This window comes from Carcharhinus amblyrhynchos, unplaced genomic scaffold (assembly GCF_965287045.1).
Source record: "Carcharhinus amblyrhynchos unplaced genomic scaffold, sCarAmb.v2.hapA scaffold_43, whole genome shotgun sequence".
Lineage (NCBI taxonomy): Eukaryota > Metazoa > Chordata > Chondrichthyes > Carcharhiniformes > Carcharhinidae > Carcharhinus > Carcharhinus amblyrhynchos.
Window position 1 is genome coordinate 2,722,067 of NW_027649784.1, and position 11,716 is coordinate 2,733,782.

Consider the following 11,716-nt stretch of genomic DNA (forward strand, 5'->3'; position numbering starts at 1 on the left):
CCTTGCATAAGTACAGCACCCAAAACTGCACACAGTACTCCAGCTGCGGCCTCACCAATGCCCTATACAGCCGCAGCAAGACCTCCCTACTTTTATATTCAATCCCCCTCGCTATGAAGGCCAGCATCCCATTCGCCTTCCTGACCACCTGCTGCACCTGCAAGCTGGGTTTTTGCGACTCATGCACAAGGACCCCGAGGTCCCTCTGCACCGTCGCCTGCTGCAGTTTTTCGCCACGTAAGGATTCCTCAAAGGATATGTACATCTAGCCCCCCGTCCGAACACCTTGAGATTATCCAGTGGGTATAACTACAGTCTGGAGCCCCTGTAGACCAAACCCCCCCCCCCCCCCACAATTAGGGATTCACAGTTGGCTCAGGGGTGGCACAGTGGTTAGCACTGCCGCCGCACAGGGCCAGGGACCCAGGTTCGATTCCCGGCTTGGGTCACTGTCTGTGCGGAGTCTGCATGTTCTTCCCATGTCTGCATGGGTTTCCTCTCACAGTCCGAAAGAACCACTGGTTAGCTGTTAAATTCTCCCGCAGTGTTAACCAAACGGGCACCTGAGTGTGGCGACGAGGGAATTTTTCACAGTAACTTCATTGCGGTGTTAATGTAGACCGACCTGTGACATTAATCAATGAACTTTTAAAAACAGATGCACGTCTCCCCCCCCTCTCCCCACCCACCCCGAGTCCTCCGCACTCCCATTGGGAGCTCTCAGAGGGAAGTGTTAGCAAAACCTCCGCCTGACTGGTAAAAACAGAAGGCAAAACAGGAGGGGAGAGGAATTTGAAATTGATACGGTTAACCATGTGTCAGAGCGAAACAGGAAGGGCCACAGCAGATGCCAGATGGTTCCCACCTGGCCGTGGGCAAGCTCCAGCCCCTGGCAAACGGGTGGGCCCATCTCAAGCACATCCCAGCACTGACGAGGGGTGGGCTGCAGAGGTGGAGGAAAGCAGGCGGCCAACGGAGAGGGGAAGGGGGCTTAATTCAAAATGGGCAGAACGGTCGGGAAGCACTCCGCTGAGCTGCTGCGACAGCTCGACTCCAGCAAACTGCACCCCCTCCACTCCATCCCACCCCTCCGAGGCTGAATGAAGCAGGGCTGGCTCAGGCCCAGGGTAACTCCTCTCCCTGCTACCATTCAGTTGCCTTTGAGAATTATGACTTGCGGGTCTCCAGCCTCGTTCCCTCCCCCACAGCCCACACCCCTCCCCAACTACCCCAAGGGTCGCAGAACCCAGGGGAAGGCACGGATGCACTTTTCTGATGCTGTATCCGTAGCATCCGACACACAGCAAGATCCCACTGACAGAAAGCTGACAACAGATATTCTGTGGCCCTGTTAATTAGTGGTGAAGGTTGGCCCCAGGATTACAGCGACAAACATAAGGGGAACTAGACCGTCTCCACCAACCCACATCAGACCACACCAGAGGTTACTGGCTAAGGGGGAAACTACATTCTGCAGAGTACATCCTGATGATCTCACAGCTCAAACTATCCCCACTTTGTTCACAGCACCAGACCCACTACATTCCAACGCAGTGAACTGTGCCCCCAGGGAGAGTCTGTGTGTGTGTGCGCGCGCGAGAGACACGTACCCCAGTGAAAGTCAGTGTGTGTGTGTGTGTGTGTGTGTGGGACCCGTACCCCAGTGAGAGTCAGTGTGTGTGTGTGTGGGACCCGTACCCCAGTGAGAGTCAGTGTGTGTGTGTGTGGGACCCGTACCCCAGTGAGAGTCAGTGTGTGTGTGTGGGACCCGTACCCCAGTGAGAGTCAGTGTGTGTGTGTGTGTGGGACCCCAGTGAGAGTCAGTGTGTGTGTGTGGGACCCGTACCCCAGTGAGAGTCAGTGTGTGTGTGTGGGACCCGTACCCCAGTGAGAGTCAGTGTGTGTGTGTGGGACCCGTACCCCAGTGGAGAGTCAGTGTGTACATGGGACCCGTACCCCAGTGAGAGTCAGTGTGTGTGTGGGGGACCCGTACCCCAGTGAGAGTCAGTGTGTGTGTGTGTGGGACCCGTACCCCAGTGAGAGTCAGTGTGTGTGTGTGGGACCCGTACCCCAGTGAGAGTCAGTGTGTGTGTGTGGGACCCGTACCCCAGTGAGAGTCAGTGTGTGTGTGTGTGGGACCCGTACCCCAGTGAGAGTCAGTGTGTGTGTGTGGGACCCGTACCCCAGTGAGAGTCAGTGTGTGTGTGGGACCCGTACCCCAGTGAGAGTCAGTGTGTGTGTGTGGGACCCGTACCCCAGTGAGAGTCAGTGTGTGTGTGGGACCCGTACCGCACGTCCCCCGTTACCTTATTAGCGCTGAGGGGATGTCTCCATGGCAACTCTTCACACTTGCTCCTTCTGCTGCACACTGTGTCCCTGTGTAAGAAGTGAACAGGAGTTAGAGAAAGCTATTGAACAGACAGCCGCCCAGATGTCACCAGACTGAGTGGATTATTCCTCCACTGGAGACAGAGTTTGGGGGGCACAGGGACCTCTCGATGGGTCTGTGGTGTGGATACAGCCCACACAGTCTCTGTCACAGACTAAGTTGCTTAGCATTGAGACAAACCGTCTGATAACTCACTCAGTGTTCACAACAGGAAATCCTGCTCTGCTCTCTCTCACACACACACACAGAACCCAGCCCCTCTCACTCTTCCTCTGCTCATTCACTCCCTCTCTCGCTCAGGGATGAGAGTGTTCCTGGAGCTAGCTATCCTCTCCACAATTCCTCGCCCCCGGGCTCTGAATCTGCTGCTCGCAACAAATTCCAGGCTGCCAGCTTTCCAAGGGGCCATCTCCAAAGTGCCTGCAGCACACACAGACGCAGAGTGAGTCAGGCCCTGTGAGAAAGAGATTAACTGATAGAGAGACTGGCAGAGGAGTTTGGATGGACAGCAGAGTTATCTTACTGTGCGTGTGAGGGAGAGCGTGTATGGGGGGGGGTGTGTATGTGTGTGTGTGAGGGAGAGTGTGTATGGGGGTGTGTGTATGTGTGTGTGAGGGAGAGCGTGTATGGGGGTGTGTGTATGTGTGTGTGAGGGAGAGCGTGTATGGGGGGGTGTGTGTGTGTGAGGGAGCGCGTGTATGGGGGGTGTGTGTGTGTGTGTGAGGGAGAGCGTGTATGGGGGGGTGTGTGTGTGTGAGGGAGCGCGTGTATGGGGTGTGTGTGTGTGTGTGTGTGAGGGAGAGCGTGTATGGGGGGGTGTGTGTGTGTGAGGGAGAGCGTGTATGGGGGGGTGTGTGTGTGTGAGGGAGAGTGTGTATGGGGGGGTGTGTGTGTGTGTGTGAGGGAGAGCGTGTATGGGGGGTGTGTGTGTGTGTGAGGGAGAGCGTGTATGGGGGGTGTGTGTGTGTGTGTGTGAGGGAGAGCGTGTATGGGGGGTGTGTGTGTGTGTGAGGGAGAGCGTGTATGGGGGGTGTGTGTGTGTGTGTGAGGGAGAGCGTGTATGGGGGGTGTGTGTGTGTGTGAGGGAGAGCGTGTATGGGGGTGTGTGTGTGTGTGTGAGGGAGAGCGTGTATGGGGGGTGTGTGTGTGTGTGAGGGAGAGCGTGTATGGGGGGTGTGTGTGTGTGTGAGAGCGTGTATGGGGGGGGTGTGTGTGTGTGTGTGAGGGAGAGCGTGTATGGGGGGGTGTGTGTGTGTGTGTGAGGGAGAGCGTGTATGGGGGGTGCGTGTGTGTGTGTGAGGGACAGCGTGTATGGGGGAGTGCGTGTGTGTGTGTGGGGGAGAGCGTGTATGGGGGGGTGTGAGTGTGTATGTGTGTATGAGGGAAAGCGTGTATGGGGGTGTGGGTATGTGTGTGAGAGGGAGAGCGTGTATGGGGGGTGCGTGAATGCGCGCGTTCCCACACATCAAACTGAAGACCAGCAGCTCCAGTAGAATAACAGAGGCCATGTGGTCCCTTTAACCTGTACTGACTCTTCCAAACGGCAATCTAATTAATCCCAGTCCCCCAACCCCGCAGTAACTCAGTCAATCCATTTCTTTTCTTTCTCATTTATAAACTATTGCATCTGCTCCCAGTGCTCACTTTCAGTCAGCACCTTCTTCATCACCCACTCCACAGCTACAACCATTTAAACACACACTGACTCTCACTGGGGTACGGGTCCCACACACACACACTGACTCTCACTGGGGTACGGGTCCCACACACACACACTGACTCTCACTGGGGTACGGGTCCCACACACACACACACTGACTCTCACTGGGGTACGGGTCCCACACACACACACACTGACTCTCACTGGGGTACGGGTCCCACACACACACACTGACTCTCACTGGGGTACGGGTCCCACACACACACACTGACTCTCACTGGGGTACGGGTCCCACACACACACACACTGACTCTCACTGGGGTACGGCTCCCACACACACACACTGACTCTCACTGGGGTACGGGTCCCACACACACACACTGACTCTCACTGGGGTACGGGTCCCACACACACACACTGACTCTCACTGGGGTACGGGTCCCACACACACACACTGACTCTCACTGGGGTACGGGTCCCACACGCGCACACTGACTCTCACTGGGGTACGGGTCCCACACACACACACAGACTCTCACTGGGGTACGGGTCTCACACACACAGACAGACTCTGACTGGCAGTGGGTCCCCCCTCATTCCTACTCTGTGACTTTAATCAAACCCAATCTCCTGGTGATTTCAGACCCCTCAATTAAGCCTCTTCAACCTCTCCTGAAGTCCCTCACTCCCAGCTGGAGTTCTAACTGCCTTGAATACAGCTGGTAAAACAGGGCAAAGGCCCTCAGAGCCTGCCTGCAGCCCCTGAAGTCATCAGCGAACGCATCGATTCCTCGATGGAGTTCATTCGCTCTGTAACGGCCGGGGTTCCTCATCCTTCCCCTCCATCCCCCCCGTTCAGACTCTGTGCCTTTTCCCCATCCCGTTACGGAGCTGACAGTTTCGCGGAGTGCGGTTGGTGGGAGTCCGCGGCGATACTCTGGATCAAACCCCGAGGCAAGACTGATTCCAGCTGGGATCACGGAGCGTGACTCCAGGCAGCACAGTCCATTCTGTTAAACCTCCCAAGCGCAAAGGGATGTAAGAGACTGACACCCTGCTCCGTCCCGTTACCCCTCTGGCGCCATCGCAGAAACTGCATCCAAGTGTCGAGGTCACACCTGGAGTACTGTACGTAGTTTTAATGTCCTATCCAGGATGTCCTAGGGCAGCACAGTGGTTCGTCATGCTGCCACACAGCACTTACACAGAAACATACAAGATGGAACAGCAGGAGGCCATTCAGCCCACTTCACCATTCAGCACCATCATGGCTGATGATCCAACTCAATAGCCTCACCCTGCTTTCTCCCCATAATCTTTGATCCCATTCAGCTTTAACCTTGTTATAGAGGGAGTACAGCGAAGGTTTACCAGGCTGATTCCTGGGATGGCAGGTCTGTCATACGAGGGGAAACTAAGTCAGTTAGGATTACATTCACTGGAGCTTCGAGGGGACCTGATAGAAACTTATAAAATTCTGGCAGGGACAGACAGGGTAGATTGAGAAAGAATGTTTCCGATGGTGGGGGGAGTACAGAACTAGGGGTCAGAGTTTGAGGATAAGGGGTAAACCTTTTAGGACTGACGTGAGGAGAAATTTCTTCACCCAGAGGGTGGTGAATGTGTGGAATTCACTCCCACAGAATGTAATTGAGGCCAAAACATCGTGTGATTTCAAGAATGAATTAGATATCGGTCTTGGGGCGAAAGGATTGAGGAATATTAGGGGGGAAGTGAGGATATTGAATTTGACGTTGAGTCATGATCAAAATGAATGGCGGAGCAGGCTGGAAAGGCTTCTACTTTCTGTGGAACATCCCATCCCAACATCGGGAGAGATTCTGATATCCAGGTGGCTGGTTTTATTAGCAGAGTCTGCTTGTTCCGTATCCTGTTTAAACAACTCCCAGGTGCTGCGATTTGACGCAGCCTCTTCTGGAAGATCAAGGAAAAGATTATGACGTGTGTCAATAATTGCACACCGTCCTTCCTGCACCCTTTGACCTGTCAGTCAATCATTAGCCACCCTCAGTTATGTTACGAGGGATGTTTTGGACAGGCCAGGCTTGTACCCGTCGGCCCAAATTGTCCATGCTGCCCCTTTCTTTAACCACTAAGTTAATGCCAATTGCCCGCGTTTGGCCCATATCACTCTATACCCATTTTACCCACGCAACTGCTTTTTAGAAATTGTACCCGCCTCTACTACTACCTCTGGCAGCTCGTTCCAGACACTCCCCACCCTCTGTGTGTTAAAATTGTCCCTCTGGACCCTTTTGTATCTCTCTTGTCTCACCTTAAACCTGGGGGTTTTAGACTCCCCTACCTTTGGGAAAAGATATTGACTATCTATCTGACCTGTGCCCCTCATTATTTTATAGTCCTCTATAAGATCACCCCTCAGCCTCTTGCACTCCAAGAAAAGAGGTCCCAGTCTCTCCTTATAACTCAAGTCCCGGTGGCATCCTAGTAAATCTTTTCTGCACTCTTTCTAGTTTAATAATATCCTTTCTATAATAGGCTGACCAGAACTGTACACAGTATTCCAAGTGTGGCCTTATCAACATCTTGTACAACTTCAACAAAACGTCCCAACTCCTGTATTTAATGTTCTGACCAATGAAATGTATTTGAGGGGTGGCTGGATAGAGCACTTGGGGGTGAATGGGATCAAAGGTCATGGGGAGAAAGCAGAATGAGGCTATTGAGTTGGATGTTCAGCCACGATCACGATGAATGGTGGAGCAGGCTCAAAGGGCCAACTGGCCTCCTCTTGCTCCAGCTTCTACGTCGCATGCTGAATGCCTTCTTCACTATCCTGTCCACCTGTGACTACACTTTCAAGGAGCTATGAACCTGTACCCTTAGATCTCTTTGTTCTACAACTCTCCCCAGAGCCCCACCATTAACTGAGTAAGTCCTGCCCCGGTTCGATCAACTAAAATGCATTAAACTGCATCTGCCTTTCATTGCCCACTAGCCCAACTGATCAAGATCCTGTTGTAATCCTAGATAACCTTCTTCACTGTCCAATATGCCACCAATCTTGCAAAATTACTAACCGTGTCACCCAAGTTCTCATTCAAATCATTAATATAAATGACAAATAATAATTTAAAAGGGCGATGTGACTGGTTTTCACCAGAGGGTGGTGAAACGCTGGAATTCGCTTCCACAAAGAGCAGTGGAGGCAGAGTCTTGCGAGGAGGAGGTGGACAGATTCTTGGTAAGCAAGAGGGTGAGAGACTATTGGGAGGAGTGAGTTTGGTACATTAGCAACCTGTGCCCCAGTCAGAGTCAGTTGGAGACATCCTTCATTCACTATACTACCAGTCCAAGTTAAAGCCAAAAGTCATTTTCAAATGTGAAATCACACCAGACGTTGAGACCCCTGTGGACAATGGTGGGATGGAATGAGGATACAGTGAAGGGACAGATCGATAGTGTCTGGAAGAGATACCTCATTGGCCTCCGTAGAGAATGCTGCTCCTTAGTGTGGGACATATCCTGCTCCCAGATGGCCCAAGGGACGCAGGAGGCACAGGCAATGAAATCGAATCTCCCTCGCCCTCCCATCCGGGTGAGTGCCCCAGTGGGAAGGGTGGAGGACGGGAAGTGAGGCAGGACAGGTGGTGCCGGACAGGACGTGGAGGAAATTCTATTGCCTGGGTTTTAAAGACATCTCTCGGACACATTCCTTCCATATTTTAAAATGCCCAGCGCCCACACCGGTGGTGAGACTCTCCCGTGCTCTGAACCCTCCACAGGGTCTGAAACTCCCTCCACACAGCACTCACGTCCATCCAACTTCCCTTATTCCCCACTACCTCACTCATATCCTGCTCCTCACACTCCTCAATCCGCGCCCACCCCACTCTGCGCACCCTGCAATTCCCCCCCCGCTCAACTCCCCCGTTTAGCGGACCCCTCAACTCTTCCCCACCCTCACGGCCACCTCAAACCCCCCCCTCCATCCCCCCTCCCAAGCACCCTCTGCCCCACCCCCTCCACCCCCCCATCCATCCCCCCTCCCAAGCACCCTCTGCCCCACCCCCTCCACCCCCCCACTGCCCCACCCACTCAAACCCCCCTCCGTCCCCCCTCTCACCCACCCTCTGCCCCACCCCCTCAAACCCCCCCTCTGCCCCACCCCCTCAAACCCCCCCCTTGTCCCCCCTACCAACTACCCTCTGCCCCACCCCCTCAAACCCCCCCTCTGCCCCACCCCCTCAAACCCCCCCTTGTCCCCCCTACCAACTACCCTCTGCCCCACCCCCTCAAACCCCCCTCTGCCCCACCCCCTCAAACCCCCCCCTTCGTCCCCCCTACCAACTACCCTCTGCCCAACCCCCTCAAACCCCCCCCTTCGTCCCCCCTACCAACTACCCTCTGCCCAACCCCCTCAAACCCCACCTTCGTCCCCCCTACCAACTACCCTCTGCCCAACCCCCTCAAACCCCACCTCCGTCCCCCTCCCAACCACCCTCTGCCCCACCCCCTGAAACCCCTGTCCTCCCTCCCAACCACCCTCTGCCCCACCCCCTCCGTCCCCCCTCCCAACCACCCTCTGCCCCACCCCCTCCGTCCCCCCTCCCAACCACCCTCTGCCCCACCCCCTCCGTCCCCCCTCCCAACCACCCTCTGCCCCACCCCCTCCGTCCCCCCTCCCAACCACCCTCTGCCCCACCCCCTCCGTCCCCCCTCCCAACCACCCTCTGCCCCACCCCCTCCGTCCCCCCTCCCAACCACCCTCTGCCCCACCCCCTCCGTCCCCCCTCCCAACCACCCTCTGCCCCACCCCCTCCGTCCCCCCTCCCAACCACCCTCTGCCCCACCCCCTCCGTCCCCCCTCCCAACCACCCTCTGCCCCACCCCCTCCGTCCCCCCTCCCAACCACCCTCTGCCCCACCCCCTCCGTCCCCCCTCCCAACCACCCTCTGCCCCACCCCCTCCGTCCCCCCTCCCAACCACCCTCTGCCCCACCCCCTCCGTCCCCCCTCCCAACCACCCTCTGCCCACCCCCTCCGTCCCCCCTCCCAACCACCCTCTGCCCCACCCCCTCCGTCCCCCCTCCCAACCACCCTCTGCCCCACCCCCTCCGTCCCCCCTCCCAACCACCCTCTGCCCCACCCCCTCAAACCCCCCTCCCAACCACCCTCTGCCCCACCCCCTCAAACCCCCCTCCCAACCACCCTCTGCCCCACCCCCTCAAACCCCCCCTCCCCCCTCCCAACCACCCTCTGCCCCACCCCCTCCATCCCCCCTCCCAACCACCCTCTGCCCCACCCCTTCCATATCCCCCCATCCCCCCCTCCCAACCACCCATATCCCCCCACCCCCTCAAACTCCCCCTCTGTCCCCCCTTCCCACTACCCTCTGCCCCAACCCCTCAAACCCCCCCGTCCCCCCTTCCCACTACCCTCTGCCCCACCCCCTCAAATCCCCCCTCCCAACCACCCTCTGCCCCACCCCTTCCATATCCCCCCATCCCCCCCTCCCAACCACCCATATCCCCCCACCCCCTCAAACTCCCCCTCTGTCCCCCCTTCCCACTACCCTCTGCCCCAACCCCTCAAACCCCCCCCGTCCCCCCTTCCCACTACCCTCTGCCCCACCCCCTCAAACCCCCCCTCCGGCCCCCCCTCCCATACCCTCAAACTCCCCCTCCCAACCCCTCAAACTCCGCCTCCGTCCCCCCTCCCAACCCCTCAAACTCCTCCTTCGTCCCCCCTCCCAACCACCCTCTGCCCCACCTCCTCAATCCCCTCTCCTATTCCTCACATTTCCTCCCCCCCCCCCACCCCATTCCTCCCGACAATTACACAAATTCCCCCCTCCCCAATTCCTCAGCCCCCCTCTGCCCAATTCCTCAGCCCCCCTCTGCCCAATTCCTCAGCCCCCCTCTGCCCAATTCCTCACCCACTCCCCCTCCTTCCCAGTTCCTCACCAATGCCCTCTAGCTCCACCCTCTCACCTCCCACCACGCGTTGATTCGGACTGAAGCAGGGGAATAATGCGCCTGCGCACATTTATCCAGGACCCGCTCCGAGATCACACCAGGAAGTGCCTCCTCCCGGCATACTGCCCCCTGCTGGGCGGGGAGACTCCTCCCAGCACACTGCCCCCTGCAGGCCGGGAAGTTTCCTTCCAGCGCCCCTTCCCCACCCCCCCCCCCCCCAGGGCCGGAGGAGAAAACTCGACCCAGCAGACTGTCCCCTACCGGCCGGGAAGACTCCTCTCAGCACACCGCCCCCTGCGGCCGGGAAGACTCCTCCCAGAACACTGCCCCCTGCCGGCGGAGAAGACTCCTCCCAGCAAATTAGCCCCCCCCCTCCCCCCCGCGGCCGGCAAAACTCCTCCCAGCGCACTGCCTCCTGCCGCTCTGGAAGACTAGCAGCATCTGCAGCGCACTTCCGGCATGGAAGACTCCTCCTTGCACACTGCCCCTTCACACTGGGGAAGACTCCTCGCTGTGCACCACCCCCTGCGGGTCGGGAAGACTAGCAGCATCTGCAGCGCCTCCTCCCAGCGCACTGCCACCTGCAGCTCTCTGATGTGGAGTTGCCGGCGTTGGACTGGGGTAAACTCAGTAAGCAGTCTGACAACACCAGGTTAAAGTCCAACCAATTTATTTGACAGTAATCCCACAAGCTTTCGAGGTTTGGCCTTTGTCAGGTGACTGGAGAGTTCTGGCCTCAGACAGAGCATATAACAGCACACACACTTTACAGATTACTGATTCGAATGCGAGTCTTTACAACTAACCTGCTAGTCAAGTCTTAAAGATGCAGACAATGTGAGAGGAAAGAGCATTATACATAGGTTAAAGAGATGTGTATTGTCTCCAGTAAGTGAGGTTTTGCAAGTTCAGGCAAGTCTTAGAGATAGTACGACATGAATCCAAGAAGACGAGCACCATCTGCAGCGCCTCCTCACACTGCCATCTGCTGGCCAGGAAGACCAGCAGCATCTGCAGCGCCTCCTCACACTGCCACCTGCAGGCCAGGAAGACCAGCAACATCTGCAGCGCCTCCTCACACTGCCATCTGCTGGCCAGGAAGACCAGCAGCATCTGCAGCGCCTCCTCACACTGCCACCTGCAGGCCAGGAAGACCAGCAACATCTGCAGCGCCTCCTCACACTGCCACCTGCTGGCCAGGAAGACCAGCAGCATCTGCAGCGCCTCCTCACACTGCCACCTGCCGGCCTGGAAGACCAGCAGCGTCTGCAGCACCTCCTCCCAGTGCACTGCCACCTGCCGGCCTGGAAGACCAGCAGCGTCTGCAGCACCTCCTCCCAGCACACTGCCCCCTACCACTCTGGAAGAGTCATGATGTGGATATGCCAGTGTTGGACTGGCGTAAACACTGTAAAAAGTCTGACAACACCAGGTTTTAGTCCAACCGATTTATTTGATAATCGACTCACAAGCTTTCAGGGTTAGCCCCTTCGTCAGGTGAATGGAGAGTTCTGGCCTCAGACAGAGCATATAAAGCACAGACAGTTTAGAGATTACTGATTAGAATGCGAATCCTTACACCTAACCTGCTGTTCAAGACCTGAAGTGGCTGATAATGTGAGTGGAAGGAGCACTGATCACAGGTTAAAGAGATGTGTATTGTCTCCAGACAGTACAGTAAGTGAGGTTTTGCAAACCCAGGCAAGTC

General features: G+C 56.7%; 1 protein-coding gene across 2 annotated transcripts in view; it reads right to left on the reverse strand.

The window, feature by feature from the left end:
• Positions 1–11,035, reverse strand: part of LOC145337120 (monocarboxylate transporter 13-like) — a 28,429-nt gene extending 17,394 nt beyond the window's left edge. The window contains exons 1-2 of one of the 2 annotated variants that reach the window (XM_080181886.1): positions 10,815–11,035; positions 2,307–2,376 (exon numbers count right to left, since the gene is read on the reverse strand). The gene's annotated coding sequence lies outside the window, so the exon portion shown is untranslated. Of the gene's footprint in view, positions 1–2,306; positions 2,377–7,509; positions 7,566–10,814 lie in introns of those variants that run through there. The other variant, XM_080181887.1, reaches the window with a different exon arrangement.
• Positions 11,036–11,716: the final 681 nt, after the last annotated feature.